The sequence below is a fragment of the Cornus florida genome, unplaced genomic scaffold (assembly GCF_030987335.1).
Source record: "Cornus florida cultivar Cherokee Brave unplaced genomic scaffold, ASM3098733v1 CherokeeBrave_3.0.0_Hap2_Chr11, whole genome shotgun sequence".
Lineage (NCBI taxonomy): Eukaryota > Viridiplantae > Streptophyta > Magnoliopsida > Cornales > Cornaceae > Cornus > Cornus florida.
The window spans coordinates 28325346-28346391 of NW_026775581.1; the positions used below are offsets into that span (position 1 = coordinate 28325346).

Here is a 21046-nt window from a genome sequence, read left to right on the forward strand (position 1 = left end):
CGCGTGGAGGGTTTTTTTTAATTGTCTTGCATCATTATTACTAAAGCATAGGAGTATGAATTAAATGTTTGTGGAAGAAGTCTAATTACATTGCTGTGAAGGTATAGTGGTTGTCATTCTTTGTGTTTGTTGTGTTTTGCATTGTACATGCATGGACGTCGTTCATTGAGACCAACTCTTGTCCCTCTTAATTTGCATCTTGAATCTATTGTTAATAATCCTAAGGGAAGAGGAAGTTCAAATAGAGCCAATCTTTCAATGGATGACCATAATGATAATCATGTTGAGGACCTTGGTCACATAGACCAACAAGGTATCCTTCATCCCAATGTGCACAATGAGAATATACAAGTACAATTAGGCATGCCTAGGCCATTCATTCACCAACCACCACAACAAGAAGGCCAAATTCCATATGGAATGCCAAGGCCAATGTATGCTCCACAACCTCCCATCAACAATCAAGGAATTCAAAACCAAGGTGTTCATGTTGTACCTCAAGTAGCTAATCCACCTCTTGCTTTAAGAGACCATTATGTGCATAATGAGTATAATGCACCTACATGTATCCAATTGCCTCCATTTAGAGCACATCATTATGAAATTAAGCCACAAACCATTCAAATGCTTCCTAACTATCATGGACTTCCAAGTGAAAAACCTTACAAGCATTTGGATGAGTTTCTTGAAGTATGTTCCACCGTAAAATATACGGACATGCCGGAAGAGGTTTTAAGACTCAAACTCTTTCCATTCACCTTAAAAGACAATGCAAAGTATTGGTTTAACAATCTTAGGCCTTTTTCAATCACTTCTTGGGCAAAAATGTAACAAGAGTTCTTGAAGAAGTACTATCCAGTTTCTAAGACCAATGCCATGAGAACCTCAATTCGAGAATTTTCACATGGGGATGGAGAAACGTTTCATGAGGCATGGGAACGCTTCAATGAATTGCTTAGGAAGTGTCCATATCATGACATGCCCAAATGGCAATTAGTTCAATACTTCTTTGAGAGCTTATCGGACAACTATAAGGGTATGGTTGATGCTTCCATGGGTGGCTCATACATTGATAGGCATGAGGATGACGTGCGGCGTCTCTATGAGAGCATAGTGAAAATTCTTTGCATAGAACACTATCATCCAAGAATGGTAGAAATTCACAAGGTAGGAAGAGTGTTGGCTTACATCAAGTCGACCATTCAAATGAAATAGCCGCCGAAATGAAGTCTTTGTCTCAAAGGTTTGATCAATTTTTGATTAACCAAAACTCAGCGAACCAAGTATCTTCCTTCCCTAACCATTCTCATCGTGCATCAAATGAAATATGTATGACTTATTCTAGTGTTCTTCATTCTACTTCTCATTGTCCTCACGAACAAGTGCAAAGTGAACCTAATGAACAAGTCAATGCGGCTTTTGTGAACCAAGGGAACAATCCTTATGGTACTCATTATAATCCAAGTTGGAGGAATCATCCGAACTTCTCTTGGAAAAACCAAGGAGAGGGCTCAAACCCCCCCCCCCCCAAGGCGGTTTTCAAGGAAAGTACATTCCACCTCCACTTCAAAACCAAGGATCCCAAGGTTATAAACCCTATCAATCACAAGGGAATCAATTCGCTAATTCTCATTTTCCCAACCAATCTTATTCCCAAGGTAATACTAGAAGTCCCGCCTTTGAAGAGAAAGTTCTGAATGCTTTGGGCACTTTAGAGGCTAACACTTAATTGCTTCATTCTCACTTTCAATCTATTACGAAGCTAGAAACCCAACTAGGGCAAATAACTAGCATTCTCAATGCGAGAGAGAAGGGAAAGATGCCTATAAATGCCCCACCTAAGCAACAATGTGTTGCGGAAACCTATTCCTCATTGGAAGGCCACACCATTGAACATGTTAATGCAGTGACTACCTTGCGGAGTGGTAGGATTGTGGACAATCAAGTTGGAATGTCCAATGAAGAGAGTGAACCGGTGCAACTTCAAGTTGTCACCCGCCCGTTTCACACCCCATTCCTCCTTCATTCCATATACATGACCTTTTAAATGAGAAAGTCTTAAAAGATGTGTTTGAAAAAGAAATTTTGAAAAATGATGTTGAAAAGGTTTTATTGAAAAATGATTTGAAAACTTCTTGTGTTGAAGAGAGTTCAAAAGAAAATTTTGAAAAAGTGTTTGAATCAAAGGTTCTATTTCCGGATGCCTTAAAATGATCCATTTCAAAAGACAAGCAAAAGGCAAAAACCAATGAAATCATGGAAATGTTTAGGTAAGTGAAAGTTAATCTTCCACTATTAGATGCAATCAAGCAAATTCCGGCTTATGCCAAATTCTTGAAAGACTTGTGCACCCAAAAGCGGAAGAACAAGATCCAAGCACCAAGAAAAGTGGTTTTGACCGAGCAAGTAAGCTCAATTTTGCAACATAACACTCTTCTAAAGTTTAAGGACCCCGGTTCACCCACTACATCATGCATTATTGGTGATCATATCATTAATCGGGCGCTTCTTGACTTAGGAGCAAGTGTTAACCTTCTTCCATACTCAGTTTATATCAAATTGGGCTTAGGTGAATTGAAACCGACGTCGGTAGTTTTGCAACTTGCCGACCGATCCATTAAGAAGCCTAGGGGTATAATTGAGGATGTTTTGATAAAGATTGACAAATTCTTCTTCTCGGTTGATTTCGTTATCATAAACACAGAACCGGTTCCCAATCCTAAGAGCCAAATTCCCGTTATCCTTGGCCGTCCTTTCTTGGCAACCGCTAATGCCAACATTAATTGTAGGACGGGGATAATGAAGATCTCATTTGGCTATATAAAGGTGAAGTTGAATATCTTTAATCCCACACCCAATTCATTTGACAAATATGAGGGAGAAGTTAATGTTGTAGATGAATGTCATGATCTTCAATGCCAAGGAAATGAGTTTTTGTGTAAAACCAAAACTTCTAAAGGATCATCTTCAACCTTGCATTCTAAAAGTCTTGTTTCAAACTCTTGCTTTGAAAGGGCATGGAAGCCCAAAGGTTGTAATTGCATAGACAAAGGACCAAAGGTTTCTTTTGAGCTTAATCCAACAAGTTCTTCAAAGAACCATTTGTTGGGAGAAGTTCAAAGCATCTATCACCCCAACAAGGAGGGGATGCATTATAAGATCTTTGATCTGGGCTAAAAGAGCCCAATGTCTTGCTAGAGACGTTAAAGCCTAGAAAAAGCATTCGTAGGGTGTCAAAACCCTATTCCTCCCCCATTTTTATCTTTCATTTCTTGCGAAGTCTAGATACTTGTTTTTGGTTCATATGCATTTCAAGGAACTTTGGTGAGGATTGCAAAAGCTTTCATGTCATTATTAAGTATTCTGCATAGTTCGATCGATCTCAAACCTGAGTTTGATCGATCGAACTCCATTTTGCATCCAACACTTAGAAAAAAATTTGACCTGCAGAAACCTGCATCCAAATCACCTCTCTGTCCCATCGTTCGAACCAACTCCAAAATCGATCAAGAGACCTTCGATCGATCCAACTTACCAGTTCAATCGATCTCATAACTTAACACTTAGAAAAATTTTGAGCCTGCATCCACCTGTATATTTCAGCTCTCTGTCTAATCGTTCGAAACATTTCCAGATTGATCTGAAAGTTCTTCGATCGATCCAACTTCCCAGTTCGATCGATCTCATATTCCAACACTTAACCAATTTTTTGAGCCAAAAACCTGCATATTTTTGCTCTCTGTCTGATCGATCGAACTCTTGTTTTGATTGATCTCAATCTTCATTTCATTATTTGAACTTTATTTTGACTTTTCAAATTTTAAAAAATCCAAAAATATTTTCATTTTTATTTTATTTTATTTCATGTTACTTTATTTTATTTTATTATTTTATTTTATTTTTCAAAAACAAGTTTTCAAAAATCCCAAAATATCTTAATTAATTTTTAATTATTAAGTGTTTATTCAATTTAATTTGATTAAAAAAAAAAACTTTGAAGAGAGTTCATCAAAGTTCGATTGATCACAGTTGAGTTCGATCGATCGAGCTCTGTCGGGAATGTTTTTAAAAATAGAACCAAGGGTTTGTAAGATCGATTACAAAGATCGATCTAACTCACCCTCATCCTCAAAACCTTAACCTCTCTTCGTCGCCGTCTCTGTCCAACCACTTCACCATCTCCGACGAAGCTTTCCGGCGAGCATCTAAGCATCAATCTCTCTTTCCCTTCTCGAATTCATCTCCACTCTTCCACATCTACACTTCTCTCATTGTTTGAGGAAAGATCCGAGAATGTCCCTCATGATTTAAGCTTCAATCTTGTGCATACATGCTTTATATGTTGAATACATGCTATATACATGACAAAATCCTCCATTGTTGAAGCTTGAAGCATTTATATATATGTGTATATACGTGTATATATTTTTGAGATTTGTTTAGATTTGTTGGAGTATAGGCCTCGATTTGTGATGGGATTGGATGATTTGTTATGTTGATGGGCCCACGAACACGTTCGTGTGGGCCCCATGCTTCCAAGGTCACAGATCTGTGACCTTTGAGTTTTTAACATCGCACAGTTCGATCGATCGAACTAGTATCTCTGATCAATCTTGAGAGATCGACTGAACTCATGTCTTTGATCGATCAAAGTAGTGAGATCGATCTCACTTACAATCGATCGATCCAACTTTTGTGATCGATCTCAATTCTTTTTATGATCGATCGAACTTCACAGATCTCACACACACACTTCATTCATCATATCTTATGTTCATGCTATCATATCTATGCCCAATGCCTGTGATATTCCACATTGGATGCATTTTATACTTACATTGTTTAGCATGTTTCATGTTCTACCACTTGCATAGATTCATGTCATATTTGTTTTGTCTATTTCACTTGACATACATGATTCTATTTCGTGTTTTTAAATTTCTTATTATGGCACTAACTCCCATTGCAAGTTTTTCTTTTTCTTTTTGCAGGCCATGGTAAAGAGGAAGACCGTTGCCAACAGGCAACACGGGCCCACCCGACGTACTAGGCCACGGATAGAGGAGCCAGCAGAGCCCTCTTATGCACAGCGGGAGCCAGCACAGGCTACCCCACCTCAGTCACCATCTCATGAGCCTGAGGATGACCCATACCATCTACTTCTGCGGCTCATCCTACTTTCACTCTATCACCATCTCCACCGCAGATTGCAGCTGAGCATTCACATATACCACCTCAGCCAGCTCAGCCTGCTCATCTATGGCGTGATAGGCCCACGCCTCTATATACGCACATGACACTCAACCATGATTCAGAGTTTGACACGGCCTTCTTTTCTAGATTGGTGCTGACCCGATCCGCCTACCAGGATATTATTCAGAGGGGCCTAGCCATTATTCTTACCCCCGTTACAGAGCCAGTCTACCCACGGCTGGTTCAGTTGTTCTACCAGAACCTCCGACCATCGCCGCGTACCACAGCCGAGATGGTCATTTCTATTGATGGCCATCCGATCACCATTACAATGGACACTTTAGCCCGCTCTTGCCGCTATCTACACAGATGTCCCCCAGAGCTTCAGGACACATATCCGAGGCTATTCAGGCCTTCATATGCCTACATGGCAGTTTCCCTCACAGGTCACCATGCCAGTGGCGAGACTTTCGCCACCCGAACATTCCTTCCTGACGACCTATGGTTTATTGATTTCGTTCTTTATCGGAATATCTACATGGCGGGGCACAAGATTCAGAGGAGGGGCGATTATCTGACAGCCCTTTACTCATTCTACACCGAGCACTGGGTGTCCATTCCCGCGCTCATCTGGAGCGTGATTATGAAGCTGTATAACGAGTACATCAGCAAGGAGATGCCCGGATGGGCTAAGTCTCTTCCTTTCAGCCACCTCATCACCCAGATTCTCATTGACCATCGCTACCCCATCCATCCTCGGGAGCACCCCGAGAGAGGTTCCTGTCACTACCTCAAGAAGGAATGGAACAAGACCTACCGCTCCCTTATTACCAGATTGCAGGACCACGCGGTACTAGCTGCGGCGGAGCTGGAGCAGGCACAGGCACAGGCACCGGCAGAGGCAGCAGCAGCACATCCCGCAGCGGACGACACACCAGTCAATCCAGTTGCAGAGCATTTAGACATAGACTTAGAGCGCCCTGTAGACAATGCAGAGCAGGACTCTCCAGCCAGGTCGCTCATTTATGAGCAAGAGCAGACTCAGGAGCTTTCTTCTGATTCATCTATGCCTAAGACTCCAGACATAACCCCCGGCTTTGGAGTACGTCTGTAGACGCTTGAGGATACTGTTGTTTCCATCCGAGCTAACCTCACAACCCACAGAGCTGAGTTTACTGCCTTCCGCACGGATGTCGCGACCATGTTCAGAGATTTATCCAGAGACATCCGTGGAGCCAGACCTACCCGTCCTACCTTATCTTCCTGAGCTCCCAGTCTTTTCTATCTTATGATCTCTCTCCTTTTGATACTTTACTATTGTCACTGTATTATTTTTATAGCCGGTCTGTTGGCTTTAATATTTTTGTTGTACCTACACTTTATCCGTTTTATATATATCTATTTTTGCTATAGATGTCATATGATTGTATTCTCATATCTGTATGTTTGACTCCATCAGGTGCATCACAGTGACTTCAGTGAGAGAGTGCTACCTAATTTCCAGGACCACCCTTATACCTCTCTCATTTCTTTATCTGTTTATCCCATTTACACTTGCATGTCTACTGTGCACTGATTATCCCATTTTGTTATCTGATAAGTTTATCCAAGTGCCAATTTTCCGGACCACAGTCCATCCCAAATTTGAGGGGACCATGCCACCCACTTTGAATACTTCAGTCCTGATCATTCTTGCTTAGTTGCACTGGTATACTCATTCATTTGTTCTCTTTGCACATTGAGGACATTGTGCAATTTAAGTTTGGAGGGAATGGTGTTTTACAGTGTTAGTTTTAAATTCAAATTTTGAGCATGACTTGTGTATTTGAGGGATATTTCTATGATTGGTCCATATCTAGCTATGATTTTGATCTTTTGAGGACTATATTGCTTAAAATTTAAAAAATGCTTGACTTGAGAGTCCAATACTCCTTATGTGCCTTATGAATGCCATTTAGGAGTAAATTTTTCAAAAAATTGATATCATGCTTGCACTTGTGGTCCACATCATCTTGATTTTGTGATTATTTTGAGATTCACTCTAGTCTTCTACACTAGCACTGGCGCACACTAGCATTCATTTGTGGGGTACATGCTTTGTTGATTATTGAATTGGTTATATCCCAATTGAGCTATTAGTGCATTGAAAGCTTTCATTCTTGATAAAGGTGGATAACAACCCCTTTTCACTAAGTAGCCAGGATTCTAGCCTCATCAAGCACTGAACATCTCGCGCCGAAAGTTGGAGGGCCCAAACTCGGGATGTTGCATTATTTTTATCTTCTGTAGTTTCATTTACTACCATGTTAGTAGTATGATTTATGATATTGTGATGCATAAGTAGGTAGAGGTGTTCACATTTGTCTTCTTGTTGTGTGACATTAACATGTTTTAATTATATGCTTAAAGATGCCATGTTGTTACTGTACTTTAGTGACATGATTTTGTGCTTACGTGGAGACATGCTGCGTGTACTCTTGATTTTATCTATGTGAGTAAATTTACTTTTTGGTAGTTTCACTTCATGGTTTTGTGCATGACTTTCATGTTTAGTTTTTCCCTTTTTGCTCCCTTTTCGTATTTGTCGTGTTGATATTTGTGGGAGAATAGGGTTTCTTCTTTTTTCTCGGTTCGAGTTATTGACTTCACAAGGAGTGAGTCTCTTCTCTTCATTGCCTTATGCATGGTTTTGAAGTTGGCTGGTGTGAGGATCACTATTGTTGTCTTGAGTCCTTGATGAGGATTTGGTTAATTTTGGTTGACTTACTTCCATGTACGAGTGAAGTCTTTGACCTTGTTGTCTTTCATTTTAGAGGCAGAGTCGTGGTGTTATCCTTCTTAGGACTGGTGGTTTCTTTTCTTTCGTGTCTTCCCTTGGGGAGTTTTACCGTGGTTGTTGACGGGTTGAGGTGCTCAGAGTGACTGGATTGGTATGACATCATTTTACGGGGACTTGTGTCAATTTGATTAAGGATTTTTTTGACTCGTTGTGTGAGTTTGACACAATTTAGGGATGTCTTTTGGAGACTTGTTTCAGTTTTGGAGACCTTGATATGGTTGACTCTTAAGAGGAGTTTTAGAAGATCGCTGTTGGATATGGCTTGTTTGCGGAGTTTTCTCGTCCTAGTTACGACTAGGTGTGGTCTTGGGGAATCATAGTTCTAGTGGTTGTTTATGGATGAAAATTGAGGAATTTTAATTTAGCTTGGCGTAGCCAAGCACGGTTCCGGGAGATTCGTTTCGTGATCTTGGTTGTTGGGATTTTGAAGTGTGTGCCACGTGATGGACTTGTTTTTAGAGGATTTAGTTATCCGTGATAGAGATTTTGATCCGATGATTAATTACAATGAGTAGCCTAGTAGTTGATCTGTTACAGGATGATATCTGGGATTTTGGAGACGCTGTTTTGCTTAATAGGCTTGGGATTCGTCACTAAGGTTGTTGATAAGGGTGTTTTGCAATGTATGAGTGCATTGCTGGCTCTACTTGCATTGAGGATTTAAGGCCTTAAGCGTAGCGGTATGTGACGGCCCAAGTTTTTCAACCCGGTGCGTCACAAGTGGTATCAGAGCTCCTTGGTTTGAATACCTTGGACGATGGGTTTTGGGTGCATATCATGCTTATGTTGCCATGTTTTATGTGCTTATATGCTTCATGATAACATGTTTTGATTTGATAACATGTTTATGTGCTTACGCGCTACATGTGGTATGCCATTTGTTTAGCATAATTTAAATTTGTCGTAAAGAGCATGACATATGATGTATGCTAGATTAGATTTGTATATGCATAACTGTATTGCATATTTGGCATGACACAGGTTTGGTCATTGAAGCACGAGTTGAGGTTGATGGTGATTGTAGTCACAGTCTCGTGGTGGTATAGGTTGTTGTCGACCTAGTATTGGTTTTGAGGTAGGTGGATGGTCACCTTTTGTTTAGGCTCTTGTGAGATGAGTCATTTAGCGTTGCCATAGTGATGGATTTGTTGGTTTTGAACCATGATAAGGTTATGGACCTCTTCCGATCCTTGATTGTCCAAGAAGATTCCTCTAGAACTTGCATTTTTCATGGGCGGGTACATTTGTGGGCGGGTGCATGGCACTGTCATGCTACCGTGCTGGCTAGCTACAAGCGCAGTTCGGATGGAATTAGTGTTGGTTTTGTTTTGATAGGCGTTGTCCTTTGATCGGTGATGATGATGGTTGTTTTGGGGATCAGTCATGGTAATTGATTTAGTTGTTATTGGTATGGATGTAGTTGCCATTTTCCTTGAGGAGTTCTTACGTGATGACGCTTTTGGGATCAAGTCGATTGATTGATGTTTCGGGTAGTGAGAGCACTGCACTGTTAGGGTCACTTGTAGTGTCACCTTTAGATTTAGAATTAGATTATTTGAGTCTTACCATTGTGGTAAGGGCTCACGTTTGTTTTGAGACAGGTTGTTGTCGCATTTGTTTTGGAGACAGCTTATGACTAGGAATTGTCCTTTCTTTTCTTAGACACTCTAGGACACGATGTCCATAGGGTTCATTGTTGCATCATATTGTCTTATGCAGTTTCGTTTACTACCATGTTAGTAGTATGATTTATGATATTGGGATGCATGAGTAGGTGGAGGTCTATCCACAATTGCCTTCTTATTGTGTGGCATTAGTATGCCTTTTTTATATGCTTAGAGATGCCATGTTGTTATTGCGCTTTATTGACATGCTTTTATGCTTACATGGAGACGTGTTGCATATACCTTTGATTTTTATCTATGTGAGTAGATTTTCTTTCGGGTAGTTGCATTCCTTATCATATGCATGACTTCCAGGTTTGGTTTTCCCTTTTGTTTTCCCTCAGTCGCACGTAGCGTGTATGCGGATTTCCACAAAGGTTTTGTGTTGGTTCGTGTTAGGGACTTCACAAGGAGTGAGTCTCTTCTCTTTGTTGCATTGTGCATAGTTTTGGGATTGGTTGGTCCGTAAGGATCACTATCATTGTTTTGAGTCCTTGGTGAGGATTTGATGGATTTTGGTCGACTTACTTCTATGTAGGGGGTGAAGTCTTTGACCTTGTTGTCTTTCATTTCAGAGATGGAGTCCTGGTGTTGTCCTTTTTAGGACTGGTGGTTCCCTTTCTTTCGTGTCTTCCCTTGGGGAGTTTTTGTCGTGGTTGTTGATGGCTATGGTGCTCAGAGTGAGTTGATTGGTGTGAGATCATTTTATGGGGACTTGTATCCATATCATTGAGGAATTGTTTGATTCGTGAGGTGAGCTCGATGCTCTTTTGAGAATGTCTTTTGGAGACTTGTTTCTGTTTTGGAGACCTGGATGTGGTTAACTTTTAGGAGAAGTTTTAAAGGATCGCTGTTCGATATGACTGTTTGTGGAGTTTTCTCGTCCTAGTTATGGCTAGGCGTAGTTTTGAGGAATCGTAGTTCCAATAGTTGTTTATGGATCGATAAAAATTGAAGAATTTTGATTTAGCTTGGTGTTACCAAGCATGGTTTTGAGAGATTCATCTTGTGACCTTGGTTGTTGGCATTTGGATGTATATGCCACTTGGTGGATTTGTATTTTAAGGATTTAGTTATCCATGATAGGGATGCGGATTTGATGTTTGATTACGGTGTAGTCTTGTAGTTGATCTGTTTCAGGGAGATATGAAGGACTTTCAATGAAATGTCTTATTGTGAGGTTCGTTTTGATTTCTGTAGGCGTTGATTTGCTTGTCAGGTTTTGGATTCCTGATTAATGTTGTTAATAGGGGTATTTTGAGACATTGGAGATGTTGGTTTTGCTGTATTGAGGATTTGGGGCCTTAAGCATAGCAGTACCTATAGCATTGTTGTCAGAGTTTTGGGATTGGCCAGGATGGTCTGGCCAGACATCTTTGGACCATATCTCAACTCTCACAAAATGTTGGTCTCCGTAGTGCTTTTGGCAATGATCATTTTTGACATTGATGTCATTTGTATCGAAAGGTTTCTTGCGTAGACCTAGTGGGGGCAGGTTATGAATTAGTGCCTCATACTGTCATGCTACCGTACAAGTTGTGTGTTGTGGGCGAGTATTAGTTGCCGTCGATGCTACCTTACTGACGAGTAAGAGTGGGCAGGCACTAGATACTGTCATTGCTATCACACATTCGAGTACGTCGTGGGCGAGTTCTGGTCGCTATTCGAACTGCCACATTGTGTTAGTTCTGTACCCTGATTTGATATATAGTTATCTTTGAGTTCTTTTGGTGGTTGTTTTTGGTTCCTTATGATGGTTTGTCAAGAGGGACGCTTACGGTTGTTATTTTCCATTCTTTTGTCTGACCTTAGGTTCTCTGTGTGAGTTCAGACTTGTCGTGTGGCCATGTGGTCACTTTTCCCTTGAGGGGTTGTCTTGTTATGAGCACGCGGGTGCAATTGACAATGGTTTGTGTGTTCCTTTCAGCTTCGACGTCGCTGGTGTAGCGCATTGTGAGGGATACTCGGAGATGTACTCTGTAGTTATCCTGGTTTTGCTTTCTGTTTCGTTGGGCTGGATTTCGGGGACGAAATCCCTTTAAGGTGGGAAGGTTGTAATGACCCGGATTTTTCGGATAATTTTTTTTCCGTTGTCTTTTCCCTTCTGAGTTTGGTTTCTTGTCAATTAGTGTCGTCTCGAGTGCTCTAGAATGAGTTCGAAGACTCTTTTATGTGGATTGACAACTTCCTTTGAGGACCGAGTCATTCCTACATTTTTCATTTTTCGACACTATTCACTTTTTGTCTTTTTCCCTATTCCGTCTTTTCCTCATTTGTCACTCTGTTTGCGTAACCATAACCACATTTCTTGTGTTCGGAGTTGGTTTCTGACTTCACGTATCTTCATTCTCAATGATTTCTATGAGATACGTATCTTTACTTTCGTGAGAAAGTACTCGGGTTGCCCTCGGTGCCCATAGGGGCATAAGTGCAAAGTTCTTTGGAAACTTTTTCTTTTCTTGGAGTGTTTTTCATAAATATCTTTTGAAGATATTTTATTTTAGGGGTATCTAAGAAAATATCTTTTGGAAGATATTTTCATTCTGGGGCAGTTTCACAGTTTTCACTTTTTGGAGGGGTCATTGTGCAATTAATGAAAGTTATTATTCAATTCCTTGTTTTGAGCCTAGATCCTAGTATGGGATTTATTTTCACATTTCGTCGAGTCATGGACTCTTAGAATTTCCTCCTGAACGATGTTTTCCAGTTTCAGGGTTTCTGGCCCCGGTTTGCGCCAAACTTGTTTTGTGCATAACTCTCTGCTCGGGACTCAATTTTCGATGTTATTTCTTCCGTTGTTCATATTTTCTCTTTTGGAATCTTTTTCGTTCACAAAGTTTTGCCGTTTGAGCACATCTGCTCAGATTTCACTTTTCTGGACCCGGCGGGGCCCGTTCGGGACACTTTTTGAGTTTTTCTATAAATAGGGGGCCTTTAAGTGAAAAATCATATTTTTGCACTCTCTCTCCTCTCTCTTGGCCTGATCTAGAGGTATCCATGGCTTCCATCTTCTCTCTCCTCTTTTGAGCTTCTTCTCTTCATTTATGTTTATTGTTCCCCTCGGCGAGGCCTTCGATTCCAACCGATTGAAATCTCGTTTTGGCCATTTCTTGAGTTCGGGTTTGAAGTCAAGTTGTGTTTTTGATGGGGCTTCCTTGGGATTTATGTTCGTGGTGTTGTCCCCGACAAAACCTAGGAGTTTCGTCGGATTCGGAGCCGATTTATTTTGGTGGGGATTTGAGATTTCATCTCAAATGGAGGTAGAGAATGTTTTAGGCTTTTGTGTGTGTTGTATTGAGTGTTTAGCATGATTATACAACTTATATATGTGCCTTGTATTAAATCTAGAAAGTTAGTTTTAATTCTTTGTATAAGATTTAAAATTCATAATGATATATAACTTTAATTTGAATTGTGGCATGGTAGAAAATCTTGTTTTAATATGTTGGTTAACATATATTAAATTTGGATTAATTAAACAAGAATTGCTCTTTTTAATTAATATTTATCTTTTGTGAAATATTAAAGTTCATGGCCGTACCTTGCATGAAATTGAGTTGTATTATGCTTCTAAATTAAGTTTTGCCATGTTTGTTAACATACTTTAATTTGAGAGCATTTGGTTGAGTTTGAAAATTTAGAGACTTTAATTAAGAGAATTAATTAAAATCTAATTTTGTGGTTTCATGGGCCTAATTAAGCTTTTGTGTGAATATATGTAATGACCATGATATGTCTATTAACATATATTAAATTGGGGCCAATTGGAAATGATTTGAAATCTAGAGAGTTTAATTATTTTGATGTAATGAGATTCTATCTTGTTTATCCATGGATTTAATCATGTTTTAGAATGTGCTTCTATTTTAAGATCATCGATTTAGACTTGTGAAGTATTCACTTGATTGTGTTATATGCATTGAAGGGCATTGTTGTTAAATTTATATTCATGAGAGTATGTTTCTAATATGAATATATTGTTTGTGATTTCGTAGCATTATGGATATGAAATGCTTATTATGCACAATTGAGAGTTATATTGCTGACTTGTTACTACGTAGTAGTAATATGTATAAGTTATAAACTTATTTGGCTTATTTTGGAATCTTGGAACATTGTTGAGTTGAGATGGCTAGGGTTTGGCTCTAGTACGGGGACATGAGTCCTCTAAGTCATTGAGATAGCGCGCACTTAGGGTGGTCTTCCCTGTAGGTTAGTGCCCGGAATAACCATTGAGCTCTTTCCATTATTTATTTTCGTATTCAATTCAAAGTTAACAATCATGTTTACCTTGTTGACTTGTGGTTTTGGCTAATGGCGATTTTGATGTTGTTAAGTAAATCCATACTAAATTGATATATTTAGTCGATTTCACACTTTTAGATTTCTAGTTAATAACCTAGAGAATCTATGTCTTGATGTGTGGTATTAGATATTCTAATTATGCAAAATTGTTATATTTAGTTGATGTTGCATTTTAGACTTCAAGTTGATTATCTTGAGAATCTCTATGTTGTTGCTTTGTGTAAGCATGACCCTATGTTGCTAAAATTGCATGAATGAGGTGATTGATGCTAGAAATGATTTTAGGTAGCTAGGATGCTCCTTGAGTCTCACCTTTGACACAGACGTTAGGTGGAATGAACCACTATAATTAAATCATGCAAACTTGTAAAACGTAGGTCGATGCATACTCATTTCCTACGAGTAGCTTTATGTTACTCACCCTTACGATACTGGGGCATATTTTAGGTACAAGAATTAAAGTTGAGACTTCCATTATGCTTGGATGATTTGTGGACTTGAAGACTTCTATTTTTGTGAAGGTTGGCCCGGAATGCCAATTGTAGTCTTAATTGTCAAATGTGTATATTTGATTTGAAACTTGTAATGTGTGCCTAGGCACACTTTTGATTCTCATTTTATGTATATGACATGAGGCCAAGGGCCAAACTTTTTTTAGAATCACATTTATGTCATGGATGTTGATTTTTGCCTTTAATGAGATTATATAAAATTCATGCGTTTTAGTACGCTATTTTGCACCGAAGCGTGCATTGTGTATGAAATTGGTTATCTAGAATTCATTTAACATGTATGAGGTGTGGCCAAAGGCCAAATGGTATTTTGAACTCATTTCAAAGTTTTGAATTCCAAGTTTTCATTCTAAATTACATTTTTGGCATTTTGGTCGTTGGGGGGTCACATTTTGTATCGGCCATATTTTTGGGTCATGGACCATTGTAGCACATCTTACTAGGTAAGTTACGTTTGCGTGCATGGTCGTTTCTAAGCAAAGCTTCTTCTTTGGTGAAATGAGCCTCCTACGGACTCATTTTACACTTTTGTTGCATATTCTGACCTAAGGGTATTTTGGGAATTTTCTTTGGGAAATAAATTCCGTTCTTCACATGGTTGAATATAAAATGTGATTTTATGGTGGGGTTTCTTCTTTGTGTTTTTCCGGGAAATGTCGTCTTGGCATCGGAAATCGATCTCGAAGTTCAACTCTCAGTTTTTAAATTTAGCAGCTTTTTGGACCCTTTAGACCAGTTTTCTTGGGAGGGCATTTTGGGCATTTCACAATGCATCTTTTTCGATTTTCTCCTTATGTCATGTTGAAAACTTGATTTTGAGGGGGATTTCTTCTTTGTGTTTTTCCAGAAAATGTCATCTTGGATCTCAAATTTCCATTTTTCCCGAAAAAACCCCTGCTGTCAGGTTTTTGGGTCGCACCCTTACTGCCCCTTCACATCTGAACGCTTAGATAGGGTCTCGTAACCGGTTACATGTGCATGGGCAGTGTCTTGGTTGAGAATTTTGGTCTCCTAACCGGTTAGGAAGGCTTGGTAACCGGTTAGATGACCTAGGGTTTGCTATTTTTGACCGTTTTGCCCCTTCTTCTTCCGTTAGCCATATCTTCTTCATCCGAACTCCGAATCAAGTGATTCTTAAGTCTAAATTCATTAATTTTTCATTGTCTTTCCAATGGTGTGCTCGGTGGAACCCACTTTTAAGCTGGAAATGACAATTTTGCCCCTAGGTTCATTCTTGTTTGTTTTGAAACGTTGCTTCCGCATTTGATTCCTTTGGGTTCCGTGACCTCGTTGAGGGTCATAGTGGTGTCTTAGGGCCATGTTGTATCTCTAGAGACTGTTGTTTTGTCTTTTGCTTCAGCATTTCGGATCCGTTATCAGGTCATATTGCGGTTCGTTACTGACGCACCGGGTTGAAAAACTTGGGCCGTCACACGGTACCTATGGCATTGTTGTCAGAGTTTTGGGATTAGCCAGAATGGTCCAGCCGGACATCTTTGGACCATATCTCAACTCTCGCAAAATGTTGGTCTCTGTAATACTTTTGGAAATGATCATTTTGACATTAATGCCATTTATTTCTAGAGGTTTCATGGGTAAACCTAGTGGGGGCAGGTTATGAACTGGTGCCTTATACTGTCATGCTACCGTACAAGTTGTGTACTGTGGGCAAGTACTAGTTGCCGTCGATGCTACCTTATTGACAAGTAAGTGTGGGCGAGCACTGAGCACTGTCATTGCTACCACACATTTGAGTACGTCGTGGGCTGGTTTTGGTCGCTATTCGTACTGCCATGTCGTCTTTGTTTGGTACCTTGATTGATATGTGATTATCTTGGAGTTCTTTTTGTGGTTGTTTTTGGATCCGTATAATGGTTTGTTAGGAAGGATGCTTACGATTGTAGTCTTCCGTTCCTTTGTTTGACCTTGGGTTCCGCGTGTGAGTTTTGACTTGTCGTGTGGCCATGTGGTCATCATTCATTAGAAAGTGGTCATCATGAGCACGTGGTGCAAATGACATTGGTTTGTGGATTCTCTTTCATTTTTGGGATTGCTTTTGTAGCTTGTTGTGTGGGATACTCGGAGATGTACTCTATAGTTACCCTGGTTTCGCCTTTTGTTTTGTTGGGGCTGGATTTCAAAGACGAAATCCCTTTAAGGTGAGAAGGTTGTAATGACCCGGTCATTTTCCTTCTTTTCATTTTTCCTCAAATTTTACGGATAAATTTTTTCCGTTGTCTTTGGTTTTTCTATGTTCTGTTTCTCGTCTCTTAGTGTCATCTTGAGTGCTCAAAAATGGTTTTCGATACTCTTTCCTTTGGATTGACGACTTCCATTGAGGACCGAATTTTTTTCACATTTTTACTTTTGTGACATTATTCATTTTTCGTCTTTTTCCCATTTGTCACTTTGTTGGCATAACCTCACTTTTCGTGTTCGGATTTGATTTCGGTTTTACATGCATCCACGATATTTAAATTCCATGCTATGTGTGTTTTTACTTTTACAGAAAAATAGGCTAGGTGTGTACAAATGAGCGCTAAAAAGTGCGTAATTAAACCCCTTAAGCTTAAGCATTCTAGTACCTTTATCTATCTTACTTTACCGTTTTAGATTGATTTCGTATTATTTCCTTTTTCAGGCACTTATCCCAAAAATAAGCTAACTCAGCCAAATAAGAGCTTAATTGAAGCAATTCTGGGATTAAATAAAGAAAGGAGCAAAGTGGAGAAAGAAGGAAGTAAATGAAGCCAAAGGTGGTAAGCAGCAAAGTTCGATCGATCCAAGTTCAAGGTTTAATCGATCGAATAATGATCGATCTCAGCACTTCAAGATAGATCCAAGCGTTGACCCAAAAGTATAAAGTTCCAAAAGTTCGATCGATCCAACACCATCCTTCGATCGATCAAACACTTTTGTTCTTACTCAAATGATTGATCATATCCACAGCTGTACCACCCACTAACCACTTTTGTCCTTTTCCCACAAATATCTCGGATTTGTCTTTTTCCAAAAAGCTCAGCCAGTTGGATCGATCCAGCCTAAGTTCGATCGATCTCACTTACTTTTGATCGATCCAAGACCAAGGTTCGATCGATCGAACTTCCTCCAGTGCGAAAAAATTAAAATTCCATCTCATTGAAAGTTATCCTTTATCCAATCATTAGGGAATATTGTGCGCACAACCCCAGCTCATTTTGGGTGTCATTTTGACCTACCTATATAAGGATAAGGATTACTTTTTACAGGGGGAGCCAACATTATTTTCATATCATCTCTTGGAGAGCAAGCTTAGAGGAGGAGGAGGCTAGAGACACCATAGGAGTTCTTCATCAACAAGGAGCAAATTTCAACCATGGAATTAGCCCTTGAGGGTTGGAGCATCATCACCATGACTGGCTAGACATCCTCTTGGGGCTAGAGTTAGCCCCAAGCATGCTTTCTATATCTTAATCTTGTGTATTATTGAGGGATTAGTGTTTTAATTGATGTTTTGACACTTTGATATATATAGATCTTGTTTATTCAATGATTTATGTGGTTTAATGCTTCCAATTGGTCATTTCATTCTATCCATATGTCTATGTATGCTAGAATAGATGTTCTTGTGCTTGTCTCTAGATTTTGTGTTATTGATGCATGTCTATGTGTATTGATGCTATAGATTTGGAGATTTGCAAAACATAGTGCTTAAAGGAATGCTCTTGTGATTCTCTTGATGATTCATTCTTATACCTTGATGGATTGTGCATCTTCCCTAGTTTATTTTCATACTAGTAGTGTAGATGTAGTGTAGTTGTAGTGTAGTGTTAAATAGGAGGACAATCTATGCTTGTTGTTTGATGATCTAAGCTTTTGAATGCAAGTAGCATATGTCTTTATCCTTATATTGTATTTAGATTGTGAGCTTAATGAAAGGATTAATGACTTATTTTGATTTATTGTGCCTTTCACATGTTGTTTAGACAATATATGCTTCATTGCTTAGATATATTGTGCCTTTCACATGATGTTTAGACAATACATGCTTAACTAGCCATCCTTACTTGTTGAATCAACCAAACACACACACACCAATATTGCAACACACCATTTGCCCTCATTAATCACTTGTCAATGATATAGAAAGGCATTACTTGGTGGTGATCTCTAAACCCCAAAATCTCTCTCTCTCTTACATACTCTTAATTGCACTCTTTTGCTATTACTTAGTTTAATTTAGTTGCTCTTTAATCAACCAACCAACCAACCAATTGTTTGATCACTCAACCTACTAGCCCTAATTGTGACTCCACGACATTGCTCGATCCTCATAATCCCTTGGGACGACCCATTCTCACTCATACTACATAGTATAGGTGTTGAGCGGTTTACAAATTTTAGTATGATGCCCACTTAACACTATTCTCCAAACTCAAAGTGTTGTGCATTATTTTGTGCACACCTAGGGTCAAAAGCCATCATGTACTTTCTTCCTTAGGGGTGTGGATGCACACCTCTTTGGAATTTCTTTTTCTTTTGGGATCATTTGTGTAATTACTTAAAGTAATTATTTTTCGTCTTAGGGACCATTTTGCAGTTTAATTTGGAAGATATTTTCAAAAAGGACCTTTTTGCAATTTTTGAAAAATGTTACAAGTGTCACACTCTCAATGGTCCACTTGTTGACATTTTTGTGGAAACACTGTGATGCCTTGGATGATGACATATGGAGGGTGGAGATTCAACCACTTGTTGGCCTAGGATTAATGCACTTGTTGGCTTAGATGGTTGACAAGTGTAGGCTTAAGATTAAGCCTAGGAAGGAGCCATTGATTTGTGACAAGTGTATGCTCCAAATTAAGTCTTGCAATTATTTTTGGGACACTTTTGGATTATGGTTTTGAAGAGGGGTTTTTGTGCAATTGATCATAGATGTGTGTGTTGACCATGGTGTAGGATCACATAGTGAGTGGAGGATTTCTATTTCCTTCACTCACCCATTTTCATATTATGTCATTTTATTCCTTACAAGAAAACCCTAGCCTCCATGGATGGAGCTTGAAGCCTTGGGCCTTGACCTTGATTTTTTAGGGCCTTCCATTGATTTCCAAGCTTAACCTTAGGAATACTTTTTGTTCCCCTCATCCTCCTCTACATAACCCTTGAAGAGTTTGCCATTTTGTGTTGATTTGCCTTAGATTCAAGAGGAACAATCCTCTTGTGAGGTAGGGGGTGTTATAATTTATTTTTTAAGTGGTTTTAATTACTTTTGTAGTGAAATACAAGTTGTATGCATGTTTAATATCAATTTGAGAAATTAATGTTTAATTATGGCTTGCCTGTAACTCACTTTAGACTTGATATATGGCATGGCCATGACTTGATCTTTGTTGTATATTAATTTGGGATGATTTAAATGAGTTTTTAAATCTAGAGATTTAATGAATTTAAATTGATTTAAATTCTACTTAATTGTACCTTACTTGTATTCCATTTTGGACTTGATATATGGCATGGCCATGACTTAGTCCTTGTTATATATTTAATTGGGATCATTTGAACAACTTTTGAAAATTAGAGATTTAATTAATTTAAATTAATTAAAATTTACATGATGATGTCTTGCTCATTTTGCTCTTTTGATTTGATATATGAAATGAGCATGCTATGTTGTTTAACATATATTAACTTAAGGTTATTTGGAATTGATTTGGAATCTAGAGACTTTCCATGTTAGGTTGATAGCCTCTTAAAATGTGATATGGTTAATTACCTTGTGAGCATGCTACTAACTATTGTAGAATTAGTACTTGTGGTCTCTAAATATGGTAATTTGACTTAGCATGGATATCATTGTTTTAAATAGCTTGTTTAAATATATCTTGTGTAGGTATATAGCTTGTTAGAATATTACAATTGTTTACCTTAGAAGCTTATTACTAAATTAAAGCTTATTTAGTACTTGTGACTTAGGATGGTAATGTGGCTCAATTGTTGTAAAATATTATTACTTTGTGTATAAATTGCATATTAAGGATATGACTTGTCATATGCTATTTAGACTTGAATTCTAGAACATGAATTGTGTAGATTCAACTTTACTTGTGCATAGAATGTGGTAACTTGCATTTGATTTTGTATAAATTTTGAACTTACTGGTTTTGGAAATCTTGTGAGGACATAATTTATGTGATGACTAGGGTTTGGCTCTAGTACGGAGACAAGAGTCTTCTAAGTCATAAGTGCGCACTAGGTGGTACCTTGTAGGTCATAATTACCCGAAAATACCTGCTTGGTCTAGAGACCGCATGTCCTGGTCTTTCCACTATTTGATTTCGTATTTAATTTCAAGTTGTTAATCATGGATTACTTGTAGCTTGAGAATTAATGCTTACTTGGATATTTGAATCCTATTTAGTATACTTGAATTGTATACTTGCTCCATGAGTTTAAATTGTATTTAGTATACTTATGCCGTGTAGACTTGTCTTATGTGCAATCCTATAAGTTAGTATACTTATGTTTGTGTACTTGATTTACGAGTTTTCCAT

General features: G+C 38.8%; 1 pseudogene; it reads right to left on the reverse strand.

Moving 5' to 3' along the window:
* Positions 1–881: 881 nt before the first annotated feature.
* Positions 882–980, reverse strand: LOC132287532 (small nucleolar RNA R71; annotated as a pseudogene).
* Positions 981–21046: the final 20066 nt, after the last annotated feature.